Consider the following 20258-nt stretch of genomic DNA (forward strand, 5'->3'; position numbering starts at 1 on the left):
AGCCTGCTCCACCGGGCTTTCCTCTGCCACATCATCAGTGACATCACTGATGATGACGCAGAGGAAAACTCTAGCGGGGCAGACCACAATCAGTCTGTTCATAGAGATGCCTCTTCAAGGCTGGTCATCATCACTGCTGCTGCTGCTGCTTTGGGAGGCCCAGAGGTATGTCAGGTCTCACAGTGGGAGGGTTGGTGGGGTGCTGATACACAGGGGGATGGGAGGGATGGAAAGAAAAATAAGTAAAGAATTCTGGATTTTTCTTTGTAATGCAAAGTGCTAACTCTCTCTAATTCTAACTCTCTCCAATTTTATTCAATCTTTATATGATCACCCTTAATATTTTTAAGCTGTCTACTTGGGAAACACTCTTTTCACTTACGCGGATGACGTTTTCATATTGATAGAGATATATCCGGACACTTCTGATTTAGTATTTGAAGTAAATATTTATATTTCTAAACTTCAAGCGTGGGCCTAGTCTGTCCGGATGAAACTTGACGCATCTAAAACCAAATTATTATGGCTAGGCCCAAAATTGGATTGTCTTCCTAGTTCTGTAACATTGGCTTCTGGATCTTCTTTATAAATTGAGTTTTCTACTAAGATTCTGGGAGTCCTCTTTGACTCCTCGCTTTCTTTCAAGGAACAAATTAATTCTGTGATTAAGAAATGCTTTATTAATCTGCGTATGCTGAGGAAGGTCAGACATCTCTTTCATCACCGTCACTTTTCTATTTTAGTTCAGTCAGTTATATTATCACAGCTTGATTACTGCCTTTATAGATTATAACTGGTCCAGAATACTACAGCGAAACTGATTTTTGGAAAACACAAGTTCGATCACGTGACACCGCTGCTTCAGAGTCTTCATTGGCTTCCTGTTTATTTTAGAATTCAGTTTAAATGTGCATGTGTTATTTTTAAAATTCTTTATGGTATCTTCACTACTCTGGTTCCTTTATCCTGGAATCTTTACAAGAGGCAACCAACAATACAAATTATCTCTCCCTTCCAGAAAAGGGATTAGAGGAGTTAAGATTTTTGGCCAATCTTTGATTTTTTAAGTTTTCTCAACTTTGGAACGATCTTCCGTTCCTTATAAGAAGCTCTGGTTCTCTTCTAGTTTTTCGTAAGCATTTGAAAATTACTTTATTCACTAAACATTTTGGAAATTAATTCTTTTCATTTTTCTTTATGGTTTATATTTTTTTTAGTTAATTATTGTAAACCAGGTCGAGCTTTCTTAGAATAAAGACTGTATATAAAGCCATGTAATAGATTAGATTAAAGAAATAAGTTGCCTAAAAGCGAATACATAGAAACAAGGAAACATGATGGCAGATAAGGGCCAAATGGACAATCTAGTTTGCCCATCCGCAGTAACTATTATCTCTTTCTCTCTCAGAGAGATCCCAAGTGCCTATCCCAGGCCCTTTTCAATTCAAAGTCTCTGTCTCCACCACCTCTTCTGGGAGACTGTTCCATCCATCTACCACCCTTCCTCTAAAAAAGTATTTCCTTAGATTACTCTGGAGCCTATCACCTCTTAACTTCATCCTATGCCCTCTCATTCCAGAGTTTACTTTCAAATGAAAGAGACTCGACTCATGCACATTTTCATTACGTAGGTATTTAAACATCTCTATCATATCTCCCCTCTCCCTCTCGCCTTTCCTCTAAAGTATACAGATTGAGATCTTTAAGTCTGTCCCCTTACGCCTTATGATGAAGACCACATACCATTTTAGTAGCCTTCCTCTTTACCAACTCCATCCTTTTAATATCTTTTTGAAGGTGCGGCCTCCAGTATTCCAAATGAGGTCTCACCAAAGTCTTATACAGGGGCATCAATACCTCCTTTTTCCTACTGCCCATACCTCTCCCTTTACAACCTAGCATCATTCTAGCTTTTCGTTGTCACCTTTTCAACCTGTTTGGATACCTTAAGATCATCGCATACAATCACACCCAAGTCCTGCTCTTCTGTCGGGCATATAAATTCTTCATCCCCTAAACTGTACCGTTCCGTCGGGTTTTTGCAGCCCTAATGCATGACTTTGCATTTCTTAGCATTAAATTTTAGCTGCCAAATTTCAGACCATTCTTCAAGCTTCGCTAGGTCTTTCTTTATGTTATTCACACTATCCAGCGAGTCTACTCTATTGCAGATTTTGGTATCATCTGCAAAGAGGCAAATCTTACCTGACATCCCTTCAGCAATATCGTTTATGAAAATATTAAAAAGAACAGGCCCAAGAACAGAAACTTGAGGCACACCACTGGTAACATCCCTTTCCTCAGAGCACACTACATTGATCACTACCTCTGTTGCCTTCCACTCAACCAGTTCTTGACCCAACCTGTCATTTTGGGACCTTTCCCGAGGGCACTCAGTTTATTTATTAAGACGTCTGTATGAAACACTGTCAAAGGCTTTGCTAAACTCTAAATACACCACATCTAGCGCACATCCTCTATCCAATTCTCTGATCACCCGGTCAAAGAAATTGATCAGATTTGTCTGACAAGACCTACCTCTAATGAATCCATGTTGCCTCTGGTCCTGAAATCCACAGGATTCCAGAAACTTGACCATTCTCTGTTTTAAAAGTGTTTCCATTAATTTGTTTACCACAGAAGCCAGACTTACTGGCCTGTAATTCTTACTTCTTCCTTACTTCCACTTTTGTGGAGAGGGACTACATCCAACCTTCTCCAGTCGTCCGGTACCACTCCCAACTCTAGAGACTTGTTGAAAAGGTCAGTCAGCGGAGCTACCAGAACTTCCCCAAGTTCCTTCACACCATCCAGCCCCATCGCCCTGTACACTAGAAAGGCCACAACTCTCCAGGAAGATAGATTTGATTTAAATCATTAGGCAGAAAGGCTTAATTTTAATCATGCCTTAACCATAGGTAGAAGAACTTCATTAAAATATTCACACACTGGGTCTCTTTTATGGCCTGATGCCATTACAGGTTTCCTCCTCCAAGGAAAGAATAATATGATAAACCTCAGGCTATATACACAAAGATCCCAAGACTTTGTGGATTATTCTGCTCAAAAGGCTTCTTTTTCATTTTTACTGCTTTGCCCTCCCTCCTCACATTTAGCTCCTTGTGCTGATATATAAACTTAGCACTTAAGACATAAGGGGTTGATTCTGGTTACTATGTTACACTGATTAGCAAAGTAACAATGGGGCTAAAGTCTTTTTTTCAACTCTGTATATTGTATAACATTTTTACTGCGAAGAAGCAGCATGTAATCGTTAGACACAAAATCACAGTTTTGAGAAAAGCAAAACCAAGCATCTGTGATATTTTCTAGATAGAAAAATTGACCGTGACATTATGAAAGGATGAATGGAATTTATTTACTAAACACTGAGTAAATATACAGCTTCATGCTACGTAATTAAAAACGAATCCTTGTTTCATGATGATTAACTTTTGGACTACATGCTCATAAACCAAATTACTCATATATCAAAGCGAGTTTCCCCATAGGAAGTAAGGGAAACTCACTTGATTGGTTCTACCTCCTCTCCCCCCCTCCGCGGCCACCGGCGCTGCTCATTTCCACCCCATCACATCCCAAAACACCCTCCCCACCCCCGAGGCCACTGGTGTGCTTCCACATCCCCCCCACGAGCCAGCATTCCCCCTTGCGAACGCCCACCTGCCCAAACTGAAACCTTACCTCCATCTGGCACCGGCACGCAACACCAACCCACAGGAGGTGCCGGTGCCAAAAGATTGTGCTGCTTGCCGGACTGAGCCTTGAGCTGCATGCCGGTGCCAGATGGGGGGGGGGGGGTAAGGCTTCAGTTTGGGTGGGCGGGCGTTCGTGAGGGGAGGGCGATGCCGGTTAGCGGGGGGCGGCAATGCAGGTTCGCGGGTGAAGGGACTCACAAATCAAGTCAACACTCGGTTTGCGAGTCACGATTTGCGAAAATGTTTTGCTCGTCTTGCAAAACATTCACAAACCGCGTTACTCGCAAACCGAGGTTTGACTGTATAATGTATCTTAAATAGAAAATTATCTTTATATAAAATGCTTTTTTGAAGAAAATTCTATTTCAAAAAATCCAATTTAAATTAAAAAAAATCTAATTTTTTTAAAAAATTTTAAAATCATTGATTTTATCCACCCTGCTCTCTAGCCTTGCTTTTTTGACTAGGTGCTAAAGCACCTCTACTTGCATGAAAACAAGAAATTGTAGTAGAGAGGTGCACTCAGACTCATTCAAGGTAACCCCCCCCTGAACATTACTTCAAATGCATGGGCTAAACTGGCAGGTTTTGCCAATACATAATAATGAGATGCTTACAAGTTTATTAAAAACTAGCTTTATAGCCCGTTACATTAACGGGTGCTAGAATATATGTGTGTGTGTGTCTGTCTTTATTTCTTTGTCTCTCTGTCTCCTTAGCCACTTTCTGTATTTCTGTCTTTCTTTCTTTTGGCTGTCCACCACCAACCACCCCTTCGCTGCTCCCCTTATCCAGCAGCAGGCCTTCTCCCTTTATTTTACCTCCCCCCTGTCCATCAGCACCTCTTCCTGCTCCCCCTGTCCAGCAGGCCTCCCTTCCTTTTTTCCCCCCTCTCTTCCTGCTCCCCATGTCCAGCATCATGCCCTTTCCCTCTCTCACAATACCTAAACGGTTTACAATACTTTTACAATGAGAAAAAAAAACCAATGCTTAAAAGAAACAAAAAAAGTAATATTGAATAAAATAAATTATAATTAAAATGACTGGGGGTTGACAAACTGAAAAGTACTAACTGGAACAGTGGGAGAAGGGGGGACAGGGGAGTGAAAAATACATTAAGATTGAAAATTTTAAAAAGTGGGGGCGGGGAATGAGAATACAGTAGGATGGCTTCTAAGGAAGTGTTTGCCATTCTCTGCTGGTTAGATCTCATCTCATGCGTTGTAAGCATACTTAAAGAAGGTGGTTTTTACTTTTAAGTTGTCTGGTCCCTTGCAGCCGCGCAGCGGCTCCTCCCGCACGGAGAGGGGAGGCCCTCCCTTCCTCAGCCCTGCGCGCCTTCAGCTGGCCACGGCTTCACACGGGCTCCACCGACAGCCGTAGCGGCCTGAAAGATGTATGAGTGTGGATATGTGGTGCAGTAGCGGTATTTCCCTCCCCCTCCACGTCGTGCCTTACCGGAATTTTTTTTTTGTATAAAAGTGCCCAGCGGCTTCTCTCAGGATCCCTGCCTGCCTCCTTTAGTCCCTTGCCGCCCCCTTCCTGCGGTCCCAACAAACGTCCTTACTCCAGCAGGGGCCGCAGCACTCTAAACACGCTGCTTCGCAGCCTGCTACTGCCCTGATTTGCTCTGCCCGTGTCAGGCAGAGCTAATCAGGGCAGTAGCAGGCCGCGAAGCAGCGTGTTTACAGCCCCTGCTGGAGTAAGGATGTTTGTCGGGAACTGTCACGCCGCTGGAGCCAGGAGGCGACGGAGAGGGCAGGGGGTGCTAGCGGCCGGCAGCCGCCGCTCCGAGGCCAGACCATAAGCCGCGCATGCGCACTTCCTAGCTACAGCTCACGGAAAACGGACACACGCATAGGAAGTGCGCATGCATGGCTTACCGTTTTATTATATTAGATTTGATAACCTGCCAAATCAGGTTTCAAGGTGGTTTGCATATTTAAAACAATAAGGGATACATAAATTATTTTTTTTAAAAAAAGGACAAATAAACACAAGTCATGGACTAAACAGGAACAAAAGGAAAGGGGGAGAACTACAATATTTTGGATAGTAAAGAAGGGAAGAACAAAGGTGTCGGTAAAAAGTAGGAGTAACATCCTTAAAAGGACAATCATAAATCAAAGGCATCTTTGAATAGGAATGTTTTCAAATTTGATTTGAAAATGGTAAGTGATGTACTTTCTCTTAGGTAATTAGGAGCTGCATTCCACAACTTCGGGGCGGTCACTGAGAAAGCATAGTTACTTACCGTAACAGGTGTTATCCAGGGACAGCAGGCAGATATTCTCACATATGGGGGATGTCAGCCACGGAGCCCTGATGTGGATAGCTGCAAAAGCATTTTTGCTTTAAGAACTGTAGAAAGTTTGCGACTGACCGCACCGCGCATGCGCAAGTGCCTTACCGCCCAACTTAGGGCACACGTTTCCTCAGTTTAGATAGCCAGCTAAGAAGCCAACCAGGGGAGGTGGGTGGGTTGTGAGAAAATCTACATGTTGTCCCTGTATAGCAACTGTTACGGTAAGTAAATGTGCTTTATCCCAGGACAAGCAGGCAGCATATTCTCACAAGTGGGTGACCTCCAAGATAACCAGAATGGGATGGTGGGAGTGTTGGCCTTGTAGAAAATTAAAGTTGAAATATGGAGAGGCCGAAGGGACCATCCTGTCTGGACAAAAAGTGCCAGACAATAATGAAAAGTGAAAGATATGAACCAAGGAGAAAAATAGCAGCTTCATCTATTCTATCAATTGAAATTGATTGAGAAAAAAATACCGATGTTACCAAACTGGAATCGCTGAAGAGCTGGGACTCCCCCTGGAAGTAGGATGCCCCAACTTGTTAATGTAGATAGAGACAAAAATGTTGGAGAGATGAATTCTGTATGATACTGTCTTCCGCAAAGAAACAGCTAATGCTCCTAAATGAGAATAAGACTTGGAAAAAATACTGGTAGCACAACCGATTGAAAATCTATTTAAAAAGTTAGAAGTTAATGACAACTATTAAAGAATAACTTTGAATGAGTGCGAAGCACAATATTGTCATGGAAGAAGCACTGTAAAAAGTGGATTTGTTACTCATAGCTCAAGCCTAAGCACTCATCTGGCAGGAGTGCAAGAGAGATGAGAAAAATAACTTTTCAAGGAGGAAAATGGAAGGCATTGATTCAAATGTAAACTTCCATAAGTGGATAGGAGCCACATTGAGATCCCATACCACTGAAAAGTGGTTGTACACTGAAAAGATCATTCAGAAATCTACGGATGAGCAAAAACAGATGTACCATCCACTGGCCGATGAGAAGCAGTAATAGTACGAAAACGAACTCTAATAGAAGTGAGGTTAAGACCAGAATCCGACAAAAGGAAGAGAGAAGTCAAATTAGAGAAAAAAATACAGAGATGACTTCAGATCCTAATGAGGAAAAAGAGACCTAGCAGAAAAAAGATGTCCATTGTTGCTGGGAACACTTCGAAAAAGCTGGTGTTCTGGACTGTGAATAGCAATACAATAGGCTGAGATAAATGAGGAACTGAATGCAGCTCGAGAGAAAAAAAAATTTGTGAGGAGCTAAAGCTGAAGATTGGAATGTAGACCGAACCTTGACTCTGCATAAAAATAAAGCATTTATATACCACTTATAGTTAAGTGGTTTAGATTCAGGTACTCAAGCAGATTAGCAGAGGTATTGACATCAACAAAGTTGACATCAACTAAGTTGAAAAAGAAGAAAAAACAAGGTCGTCTGAGCCACCAAGGAGTTACTGGAATCATGATGGCAATGTTCCACTTGAATTGACCAAGCTTCTGAAAAGAAGAGGAAGACTGGACAGATCAGGAACTTGTTTGTTTAGTTTAGGAGAACAATATCCACTTCTCGGAGATGAGGCACATAAGTGGAGTGAAAATGTAGCAGCTGATCATCGAGGTAAGACGCAAGGAATCTACTTGCAGAGTATCTCATATAGAGGAAATGAAATAGAGAATCGCTGAATCTAAAGTCCAGTCATGAAGATGAAAAATTGCTTCTAAGCGTGTTTGCAAGAAAAAAATTCACATTCCCTGAAATGGAAAAAACAGTTTTGAGAAAAAAACTGCTGTGAGGAAGCACCTACTTCCAAATTTATCGAGGCTCTTGTTAGTTAAAACAGAGAACTTCGCTCCAGTTGGCTAGGTAATATAGCCTATTCATATGTGAGGGTCCATACGGACTAGAAAGAACTAGACTGTGAAGCAAAGTGCATGCCGATGAGCTCAGCCAGAATAGAGTGAGTATATAGGATTGACTGAGGAAAAAAAAACCAACTCGCTGAACTGTAGAGGAAGCCTTACAAAGGGAAGCGCATGTACTACAAAGGCTATGTGTTCTAAGCGAAGAGTAGAAATGTTGAGCCAGAAATGGCCAAATGTAAATAGAGAGTTCTGATATTACTGAGTAATGAAAAAACACTGTGAGTGAAGAGAATCTGTTGTGTCATGAATAACACACCCTAAGACATAAGATCCTGATCGAGCTAGGTGATCAGGGGGTAACCCCAGGGGGTAAATAAAGCACAGTTACTTACCGTAATAGGTGTTATCCAGGGACAGCAGGCAGATATTCTCACTGATGGGTGACGTCACCGACGGAGCCCCAGTACGGACACTTCAACAACTTGAAAAAGTTCTTTATTTATTTAATATTCTTTATTCATTTTGAAAACTTCTAATAAGTGTATCAGCAAATAACAACATTTTAACTTAAATACAACACTTAATATTCTATACTAATCTAGTTCAAAACTTATCACCCCTCCCCCATTCCAAATCAATTTAAAAAATTTCATAAATTCTTTCTTATCATTTCATATAATTATACAAAGAACAGAATCACCCTCTCTCCCCCCCTTGACATGTAACAAATAAAGGGGAAAACAATTATTCACTTATTACAATACTTTGTTAAGGGCTCCCAAACATTTTGAAATTTTCTTAAATACCCCTGCTGTGTAGCTATTACCCTTTCCATTTTATATACATGACATATCGAATTCTACCAGAAATTATAATTCAATCTATTCCAATTCTTCCAATTACTCGTAATCTGTTGGATGGCAACCCCTGTCATAATTAGTAAAAGTTTATTATTGTTCGATGATAGTTGGCTCTTAGCCCTCATTGACATGTCAAATAAAACAGTATCATAGGTTAATGCCACAGGATTTTCCAATAAACAATTTATTTGACCCCCAGATTGATTTCTAAAAATTCAATATGAATGGACAATAGAATAATAAATGATCTAAAGTCCGTGCTTCAAAATGACAATGCCAACATCTATTAGACTTAGAGCTATCCAACTTTTGTAAACAAACTGGGGTCCAAAATGCTCTATGCAGTTAAAAAAAAAAAACAAGTTTGTCTCATAGATGCTGATAAAAGTTCTTGACGCCCGCACCGCTCTTGCGCAAGTGCCTTCCCACCCAACATAGGCGCACGGTCCCTCAGTTAAAATAAGCCAGCTAAGAAGCCAACCCAAGGAGGTGGGTGGGTTGTGAGAATATCTGCCTGCTGTCCCTGTTACGGTATTACAATAATCCAATATTCTCAAAACAAGTGATTGGACCAGTAGTCTAAATGAACTATTGTCAAAGTAAGGCCTGATGGTATGAAGCATTTTCTAACCTGAGCGTCGACCTGTGCAGTGGTATACCAGTGTTTTTCAACCGCTGTTCCGCGGCACACTATGTTGCCTGGTGTGCCGCAGGGCCGTCATCAGGGCAGTACTACCAGTCCTGCATTCAGGGGCCCGGAGCTGACAGGGGGCCCGAGGCAGGCGCGCCAGTAGCTCGCCAAGGCAAAGTGAGTCGATCACCCAGGACTCACTTTGTCTTGGCGATCTAATCTATCGAGCCGATAAGTCTTCTTCTCCCCGACGTCAATTCTGCAGTCGGAGAGGAAGTTCGGGCCAGCCAATCGCTGCCTGGCTGGGCGGAACTTCCTCTCCGATTGCAGAATTGACGTCAGGGAGAGCATGCGTCGGCGTCGGCTTTGGGGCCTGTTATCCATTGGTGGGTCCTGTTCCCCGATGGCAGCGGCAGTGGCAGTGGCTTGGGGAATGGCAGGGAGAAAGAAAGAAAGGGGGCAGGCAGGGAAACAGAAGGAAAGAAGAGAAACAGAAAAAAAGAAAGAAAGGTCAGGGAGAGAGGAAGAAAAAGTTGGGGGAGTGAATGAGGTGTGGAGGAGAGAAAGCATGCAGGCTGATAGAAGGGAAGAAAGATTGGATGCACAGTCAGAAGAAGAAAGTGCAACCAGAAATCACCAGACAAGGTAGGAAAAATGATTTTATTTTAAATTTAGCAAAGTGGAGGCAGTATTACCACAGTTTTCAAAGGAATTTGCCCAAATAACTTAATAGTTAACTGGGTAAATTCCCAGAGATGAAAACTTCCCTTCACTTACTATGAACAGTTCTGAATTTATATCTGCTGTCTATATTTTACAATATGGTCTCCTTTTACTAAACCGCAATAGTGGTTTTTAGCTCAGGGAGCCTATGAGCGTCAAGAGCAGTGCTGGGCATTCAGCGCAGCTCCCTGCGCTAAAAACTGCTATTGTGGTTTAATAAAAAGGATGGAGGGTATATTTGTCTATTTTTGTATGCTATAAAAACCAAATACAGAGAGAGACTGAGAGCTGTTGACGAAGAGCTATGTGTGTGTCTTTCTTCGATTCCAGCCAGAATATCAGCTTTGTGTTCAGCCAAACAGGCCCAGGTTTCGCACTGAATAAATTATTTTATAATTTTTCACTATTCTGTTTACTTAATATTTCATAATAAAGTAATTATAAAATACTTTCTTTGTGTTTATTTGATTCCTATTCAAGAGAATTACTTTATATATAGTCAATATAGGCACAGAGTTAAATTTTTTAACATTTTCTAATGGTGGTGTGCCTCGTGATTTTTTTCATGAAACAAGTGTGCCTTTGCCCATAATAAATGCTTCCCTTTTATAGCAACTAAACCTAAATAATTTTCAATAGGCCAGAGTTCTGCAAGACAAATTTATTTCAGATATCATAGTGATATGTGGAGGGGCATATTAAAAAAAAAAAAAAAAAGGTCTGTCCCCTTTTTTCCTAAGGCCCTAAACGTTGAAAGTAGAAGCAAGGAAAATGTCATTCTCAAAAAAAACATCCAAAAGGAGTTTTTTTTTAATAATGGCCTGCCTCTATGTTCAGCTGTTTAAACGCCCAGACCACCACTACATCTACATTTACAGCATATAATCAACAACAACAAAAAAAGCCTAAGGCCCAAACGCCCAACACAAGAGCTTTTAGGCGAAGGAGGAGCCAGTCCTTCACTTAAAAGCTGGATTCTGTAACCAGTGTCTTTCAGAAAGAACACCGTTTACAAAATCCACCCCCACCCCAGCAATGATGAGATGGCTCATCTCCCCTGCCACGATAACGATCCCGAAGTGCCGTCAACTGTGGCACTTCGGATCGCTATCGCGGCAGGAGAGATATCCAATCTCTCCTGCCGCGATTCACCCCAAACCCCCCCCACAACCTGCCGGGGTCGGGCAGGAGGGAGCTCAACCCCTCCTACCCCAACGCAGCCACGTGATCGGCTGGGGCAGGAGTGAGTCCAAACCTTCCTGCCCCGGAGACCCCCCTACTCCCCACCCCCACTAAAATACGGACAGGAGGGATCCCAGGCCTTCCTGCCTCGCAGCCCCCCCACGACTGCCCTCCTGATCGGCCTGTCGAATACCCTCACTCGCCGACCTGCAAGACCTCCCTGCTGACCCCGCGACACCACCCCCATCCCCAATACCCCCTTACCTTAAAAGTTGGATGGACGGGTCTGAAGCCCAGCCGGCTGGCAGGCCATCCTCAGAATGACGGACCTTAGTGCCTGATTGGCCCAAGTGTCTCAAGGCCTGCCCAAAGGAGGGGTTTTAGGCACCTGGGCCAACCGGACTTGGCACACTTGCCTTAGGCCCCTCCTGTGGGTGGGGCCTTAGGCACATGGGCCCAACCTAGCCCATGTGCCTAAGGTCCCGCCCACAGGAGGGGCCTAAGGCAACTGGGCCTATTCCAGTTGGCCCAGGCACCTAAGGCCCCTCCTGTGGGCCACTTTTTAGATATTTTTTTAATTATTATTATGAGCCCCTTTTTTATATACTTTCAAAACCTGATATTCAGGATACTGCATTTGGTTGAAGGTAAGAAATTACAATGGTTTAACTGCAATCATATTAATTAAAAGGACAAGAAAATAACAAAATGCATTGAATGAGAAACTTTTTAAAGTTAACAAACATGCAAACTAACTACTGTAGGATTTGCCAATGCTAAATTTATATGCAAAAATGATGATGCAATTCTTTCTGGAATTAAGTCCTTGGAAAGCTAATTGACTGCAAACAATTTAATGAACATTATTTGAGTAAACTATCTTTACAAACGCATTTACATGTTGATTCTATCACATTAATCTGAAAATCAGAATCAATAGTTTGTATTGGGGGAAAATGCAATACTGTACCCCACCTTATTCAAGAAGAAAAACCTGGCATTGGAAATAAGAACTTTTGATTATAATGCTCTGACAAGTACAAATTTTACAACTGTAACTAAACAATGCAGTAGAGTAAATTATGATGGAAAAGGAAATGATGTCAACGGTAGAGTGGCTGCTTAGCTGTCGAGCACCTCCACACCCCACTATAATTAGCTATCATTAGCACAGTATTTTATATCAGCAGCCACTTGGACTTAATAGGAGTGAAGGCTGCAGGCATGATGATTGGAATGATGGCAGGCAAGAAAAGAAGGGTGGATTTGAAGTTGTTCACCTACCAGCCAGCAGACATTTTCAACCAGATTCCAAGCCATATGGCGCAGGTGCCAGGGAAGAGTAATGAAATTTTCACAGCTCAACATGAAGTGGACGAGGACACTCGCCCAGTGAGTAGGGAAGAACTGCACACTTGGCTATATGATTTTAAAAATACAATAATGAACACACACCAAGAATTACATGATGTTAAAAAGCTGTGAAAAATCAGTAGAGGAAATGGGATCTTGGGTGAACAAATTTGAAAAATGGTCATAGATCACGATGGTGAAATAGAGGCCTTAGAAGCTAAGGGGTTCATACATGAAACAGAAATGTGTCTAAAAACTCACCCAAATCGGCACTTGGATGACCTAAAAGACAGGTTGTCCAAGTGCCAATAAACAAAATTAGTTTTTGGACGTATCCAGAGACTTTTTAGGCCTCTGAATCCCGCTGTGCACCCAGAGCTGAAAGGGGCATTTTTGAAGGAGTGGTTAGGGTAGGATGTGGACCAACCTAGACTTAGTCGTACTGCAGGGATAATCAAAAGTTTTACGAGGCTGCCTGGACGGAATTTATACGTTGTGACTTAGGCAATCTATAAACAGGTCTAAGTGCCCAGAAGGTATCCAAAATGACCAGATAACCACTGCAGACACAAAGTACAGACCCACACATACTCCCCCAGTGATCACTGACCTCCCCCACACCACCATAAAAATTGGAATAAAAACGTACATACCTGCCTCCAGAACATCAGCATCTGACATTGGAAAGCCTAGTAGAGCTGCGCAGAGGTGGCTTAAGTAGTCTGGGGGGTTAGTGAACCATAGAGAGGAAGACCCAGGCCTATAAGCCACTCTAACCACTGCATTCATGATGGAAAATCTGAGTTCACAAAAAAACAACAAAAAAAACCAACCCTACTGTACTACCAAATAGGTGGCACCTACAGCCATAAGGGCTATTGGGGTTGTAGACAGGTGGGTATAGCAGTTTTGAGGGGGCTCACTGAACTGCAAGGAAGTTATGGTAAGATGTTTATGTGGCACCCTTTCTGTGAAGTTCACAGCAGTACCCTGTAAGGTACCCCACTACTCTGTTGCTATGTCTAGGTAGCCAGTCCATCACTTTGCTGGCACCTCCTACATCTACAAGGTCTGGTTCTAGGCATTTGGGACTTGGACAATTTTTTTGGACAAGAATGTAGTATATAGACGTACTACCGGTCTGGACGATCAAATAACTGGATGTAGAAGCAGACAATTTTTTTAAAAACCACAATCTTTTGGATGTATTTTTCGAGAATGGACCTTGGACGTTGCCTACTCTGGGCGACTAGCACCCTAGGCCCAAAACGGACTTAGACGTTTTGATTTTGCCCCCCCCCCCCCCCCATGTTCAGCCCTGGAATCTAGACAGGAGGATCTACTGATCAAAATTGAAGAAGGTGAAAATAGAGCTCGTTGCAACAATATTTGAACTCGAGGAGTTCCTCCTGAAGCACAATTTGAGCAATCCACTCGGCTTTTAATGCAATCAGTATGCCATTAGTTCTTACTGGAAGCTGATCCAGAACTCCCACCTACTGACTTTGAGAGAGAACATCAGGCCTTAGGCCCTAGGCCAGGGGTAGGGAACTCTGGTCCTCAAGAGCCGTATTCCATTCGGGTTTTCAGGATTTCCCCAATGAATATGCATTGAAAGCAGTGCATGCAAATAGATCTCATGCATATTCATTGGGGAAATCCTGAAAACCCGAATGGAATACGGTTCTCGAGGACCAGAGTTCCCTACCCCTGCCCTAGGCAAAGGAACCACCTGAGACACATCCTGGCCTGTTTTTTTATGCTTCCCTGTGAAGGAAAAGATACTACAAGTAGCCCGGAAGGTGGGACATATACTATGGGAAGTCTCTAAAGTTGAACATTTTTGCAAATTTAACTACTATCACATTATGCAAATGCAACAATTTTAGAGACATCACATGTAACCTGGCCTCTCACAATATTCACAATCGCTGGCTTTATCCTTTGGATTGTCTTTTGTATTGGGACTCATAGGGACATACCACAAAGGAGGCTCAAGGCTTTCTACGGGAGAAAGGTTTGCTGCAAGAGGGGAACGCGATATAGAGTTCTATATCAGTTCTACTCTCTCAATCAATGCAGAGATGGAAACAGGGCACTCAAAATAGGAACCGTCTTTAACAGAATTCAGACTTTTCAATCGTTGATGCTGAAGGACTGCATTGAATCTCTTGGAATATCCTGTAGATTAACTCCTTGACATGCATCATTAAACTTTCTGCAGTGCCAGGATTCAGGAAGATTTGAATAATATCACCGATTGCTGTTTTACAGATTTGAAGTGATCTCTCCTCTTTTATCATAACACTATGTGATATACCAGAGGGAGAAGAGTTTGTTGGAGTGGTACTCCAGGGGATATGCTTCCTCATTTGGCCCAAAATGTACAGGGCCTGTTAGTTGGCAAAGTGGGTAGGGGGTGGGACAACATGTGTGCTGGATGTTGAGGGAGGAGGAGGAGAATATGAGTTTGGGGTTGACTGGATTCAAGAGGCTATAATGTTGAGTAACTTGGGATGCTGATTTACATATCTTTCTTCATCTTATATACAGTAGGTACAAAAAGGACAATTTTACTAATACTGAATGAGAGGTATCTCAAAGTCCTGCACAAAAAGCAGCTATTATTCAAAGAAACAGAACATTTAAAGATGGGAGTAGGATTATTTTAAGAGACACACCTTTTAAACTCCAACATGAGCGATTTTATTAACTCATAAAAAAAAATTGTGTTTTTGGCTTCCAGAAGACAAAGAACTAAAACAAATGGTGTAGGCATAATTTTTGCGAGATCCCTTAAGAATACAGTAAAACATAATTCGAGACAAGCAGGGATGCTATTCTGTTATTGCAGGTGGAAATGGAATATACTAAGATTAATATTTATACACCTAATACTAAACAGAAGGCTTTCTTTGAAGCAATAGATGACAGAGATAATGCAGAATACATCAGAATTTCAGTCTGTGAGAAAAGGATCTGGCTCAAGATAAAATAAGGATACTCCGCCAACATTACAATGGAATATTTGGAAACAGTAATATAACAAACATTACTGGGTGTAAAGGTACTCTTACTGATATCATATTTGTTTATGATAACAGTACATTTATTTGAAGATGTACCAACTAACCAAACTATTATGATCTCAGAGAATTCATCATATTTAGTCACAGTTACTTTGCATTTCTCCTGTGCAGTAAACTGACAGTAGACAAGCTACAAAGAACTTTGATAGTGGTCTTCCAAAGAGTTTATTGAGACACAACCAATTAATTATTTATTTTAAAAATGTATTACTTGCAATCATCCAACAATTCTGAGTGTGTTACAATCAAACATACATACGTAATTAAAACAATTTCACAAACAACAAAAAAACATGAATGTCTTATTTAGTAAGTTTCCTCAAATATGGCTAAAGTAGTAAATGCTTGTACCAGTCCCAAAATGTGAAGATGAATGAAAATATCAAAAAACTGGACTAGTGCATAACAATTTCAATAACAATGCTTTCAATTTTTCATGAGTATGCCTCAGCCCCACCACTCCACCGCTGTGCTATCTTGTGACTGCGTGGAGATTTATGTGGCACTTCATCATCGGCTGCTCATATATTTTTGATTTTTATAGAATCGTGAAAAATCCTTCACATATACTTGAATACTTAAAAATGTTTTTCTTAATATAAAGAGTGGTGTAAATACTTAGCTCTTATCAGCCAACGTCTGGGAGTCTAACCCGACATGTTTCGCGCCAAATGGCGCTGTATCAAGGGTCTCCCGAGTACGTGCTAGTCATCCGACTCATAGTATTGCTCAGTACTATGAGTCGGATGACTAGCACGTACTCGGGAGACCCTTGATACAGCGCCATTTGGCGCGAAACATGTCAAGTTAGACTCCCAGACGTTGGCTGATAAGAGCTAAGTATTTACACCACTCTTTATATTAAGAAAAACATTTTTAAGTATTCAAGTATATATGAAGGATTTTTCACGATTCTATAAAAATCAAAAATATATGAGCAGCCGATGATGAAGTGCCACATAAATCTCCACGCAGTCCCAAGATAGCACAGCGGTGGAGTGGTGGGGCTGAGGCATACTCATGAAAAATTGAAAGCATTGTTATTGAAATTGTTATGCACTAGTCCAGTTTTTTGATATTTTCATTTATTTAGTAAGTTGTCACATCCCTAAATTAGAGACATGTACTACTATGGGTTGTTTTATTGGTAAGCTAGAAATGGATGTCAGTACACTGATAGAGGTCCAAGTGCAAGCATCAATTATTTGTTTCAGTTCGTAGATATTATTAGGTAATATAAAAGGCAGATTCAAAACATTTTCATATATTTTACATGCAGAGGAATGGCAGTTCACACTGCAAAGTCACGTGCAACTTCTGAATTGTTGATGTAATAAAGCCTCCTCCTCTCTCAGCATATTAGTTTAGTTTCATTTGCAAGCATATAATTTTGTTCTTTTACCGTAGTATACCTTTTTAAAAAAAAATAATTCATCTCTCATAAGCTATAATATGTCATTGTTGACACAATTTAGCTATCTAGGTTGCCGTCTGTCTGTTCCCAAAATTTCAGCCTAACAGTAGGGCTGCATTCAGATTTCTTCTTGCCCTAAATCTTGCTCAAGGTTTTGTTTTATTATGCTAAGACTCCCAGTTGTACTTGAACCTTGGAGCGTCCATGGTATGACAGATCTTAATCATTCTAAACTTTTTTAGACAATGACTGTGCATAAAAAAAAAAAAATAGGTCCTGGAGTTGATCCTCAGCACAACTGATTGATACTTTATACAGTTGTAACCCTCTGTTTCTTCTGAATGCCGGCAAGGGACACACAAAGTTAATTTTATTTGTTAGGATCAAAGCTGCAACCAAGCAGATTACCGTATTTTTTGTTCCATAAGACGCACCTGACCATAAGACGCACCCTAGGGTGGCTGGGTGCTGGCAGATGGGGTCACGCTCCCTGGCCAGGTTGTACCCAGGGGTCCCTTAAATAAATTTGTGGAATACTTGCAATTAGTAGATCTGTGTAGCGCTCCTTGTCCTCTTTGTGACTTGCCTCCTTTCCTCCTTCCTGCAGGTCACTTGGCTATGAATTCATCCCCAGCTGGTGTTCCAGTCAGGCTAGTTGTTCTCACTCCAAATCAGTCACTGTAATCTCTCCCCAAGCCAGACAGAGAATCTCAAAAAGATTTTCTGGCAATTGAAGGCCCATCATCAGATCCTGAAGCAGCTGGATAGGAAAATCCGGGGCCATCCATGGTATCTTGACCACCAGTTAGTGATTGGGGGTACCAGAAATGTACCTGGCCTTGGAGTCTCTCCAGGGGAGTTTCTAGTGTTCTTGGATCTCAGAGGTTTACCTGAATATTCCAATCTGCCCGGAGCATCGCAGGTTTCTGTGTTTCCATGTTCTGCAACAGCATTTCCAGTTCGCAGCTCTTCCCCTTGGGCCTTGCGATGGCTCCCACACTTTCATCAAAGTGATGGTAGTTGAGGCGGCTCTCTGCCAGCAAGTGGTCCAATTCCACCTTTCCTGGGACAGCGGGTGATCCGGGCTCCGTCTCATTGGGTGTACGAAGGTGCGGTGGGGACGATAGTTTTGTCTACTGCAGGGCATTGGCAAGTTCAGGAAGAGACTCTTGGCATCCTCCCAGTTCCTGGAGTTTTGGATGCTTCTCTTTGTCTCCAGACAGGGTCATGTGTTTCTTCTCCGGGCAAGTAGCCAGAACCTTCGTCAACAGATCAGAATGCTCTTGGACCGTCTGGCTCTCTCAGCCTGGTTTTATCTGCAGGTTCTGGGGTCTTGGGCAGTCTCCATGGAGGGGATCCCCTGGGCCAGAGTGAAGATGCGCCCTTGATAGGAGTCCCTCCTATCTTGGTGATCGCTACTGAGTTTTCCCCTTCAGATGCTGCTCCCCTGGACAGAGCCAACTAGCAGCAATTTGAGCTGGTGGTTTCAGGGGGGTGGCTCTCAGCCAGGGCTGGCTTCTTCAGCTTTCTGAGTGGATGACTCTTAGGACAGATGCCAGTCTGTTGGGTTACAGGCTTACTGCGGGGCCCGCTCCAATCAGGGGCAGTGGACTCCTGGTCCATAACGTTGGTTGACCTATCGTCTAGAACTTTGGGAAATTTGGCTGGTGCTTCTCGCTCTCCAGCCCCTTCTTCAACACCACAGCGGTGACGTATGTACATCACAAGGGAGCTCTAGTGCTCTCTCTCTTGGGTCAGAAAGTTTGGCGGTATTCCACTGGGCAGAACTGCATCTTCTCAGAATCTGTCTTTCTCAGCAGCTCATGAGGCCGGAGTCAACAATGTTCCAGCAGTCTTCTTCAGCCAACAGTTCCTGGTCTCAGGAACATGGTGCCTGAGACCTCATCTGGAGTACTGTGTTCAGTTTTGGAGGCCACATTATCAAAAGGATGTGAAGAGAATGGAGTCGATTCAGCGAATGGCCACTAGGATGGTCTCAGGACTTAAAAATCTCCCATATGAAGAACGTTTGAGCAGGCTGCACTTATATTCTCTCGAAGAGCACAGAGAAAGGGGGGACATGATAGAAACAATCAAATACATCACAGGCCGCATTGAGGTGGATGAAGAAATCTTTTGTCTTACAGGTCCCACGGCAACAAGAGGGCATCCGCTAAAACTCAGGGGGGGAAGATTTCATGGGGACACCAGGAAATACTTCTTCACCGAAAGGGTAATTGGTCGATGGAATGGTCTTCCACGTCAGGTAGTCGAGGCCAGTACCACGCTCGACTTCAAGGGACGATGGGACAGACAGGTGGGGTCGCTCCAGAGGAATGTTTAAAAAATGGATTCTCGAAGGAGGGAGGGTTCTTGAGTGGGCAGACTTTTTGGGCCGTCGGCTCTTTTCTGCCGTCATATTCTATGTTTCCATGAGGCGTTCCATCTGATCTTACAAGAACTGAGGTTTGCCCCAGAGGGTCTTGTTGGCTTCAGCAGATAACTCAAAGGCCGGGTGCTTTTTCGGTTGACAAACAGCGAGGAAGATAGGGCCAGATGCCTTGGTTTGGCCCTGGCTGGTTCACGAGTTCCTGTATGATGTTCCCTCCGTAGCCTCTGGTTGGTTGGGTCATCCGCTGGACAGTGATGCATCCCAGCCTGGTGTCTCTAGTGGCTCTGGATTGGCTTCGCCACTCGTAGTGTGTGGATCTTGTACATCTTCAGTGGGACGAGATACTCTGGCTCCCTCTTCTTAGATATCTTCTTGGTCAGGAACCGGTGTCCATGGATAATCCATGGCGTTTTGGTCTTATGGCATGGCTCTTGAGCACTCAGCCTTGCTGAAGCTTGGTTATTCGGAGGTAGTTGTTATGAAAAACACACTATTATGGATTCTTCTGCAAAAGCCTGGAAGGCTTTCCCACAGTAGGGTTCTAGGAATCAGGTGGAGCCTGAGAAGGCTCCCAGTTCAGTAGTCCTGGTTTTCGTTCAGGAGAGTTTAGGCATCAGTCTGGCAGTGGCTTCCCTGAAAGTTCAGGTTGCAGGTCTTTCGTGTTTTCGAGTGTGCAGAGGCGCTAGTTCGCTTACTACTCTCTTCCAGACATG

At 42.7% G+C, this 20258-nt stretch overlaps 1 protein-coding gene across 2 annotated transcripts in view; it reads right to left on the minus strand.

Moving 5' to 3' along the window:
- UBE2E3 (ubiquitin conjugating enzyme E2 E3) overlaps positions 1-20258 on the minus strand; it is a 168265-nt gene that overhangs the window by 104565 nt on the left and 43442 nt on the right. The gene's annotated exons all lie outside the window — the stretch shown is intronic.

This window comes from Geotrypetes seraphini, chromosome 5 (assembly GCF_902459505.1).
Source record: "Geotrypetes seraphini chromosome 5, aGeoSer1.1, whole genome shotgun sequence".
Taxonomy (NCBI): domain Eukaryota; kingdom Metazoa; phylum Chordata; class Amphibia; order Gymnophiona; family Dermophiidae; genus Geotrypetes; species Geotrypetes seraphini.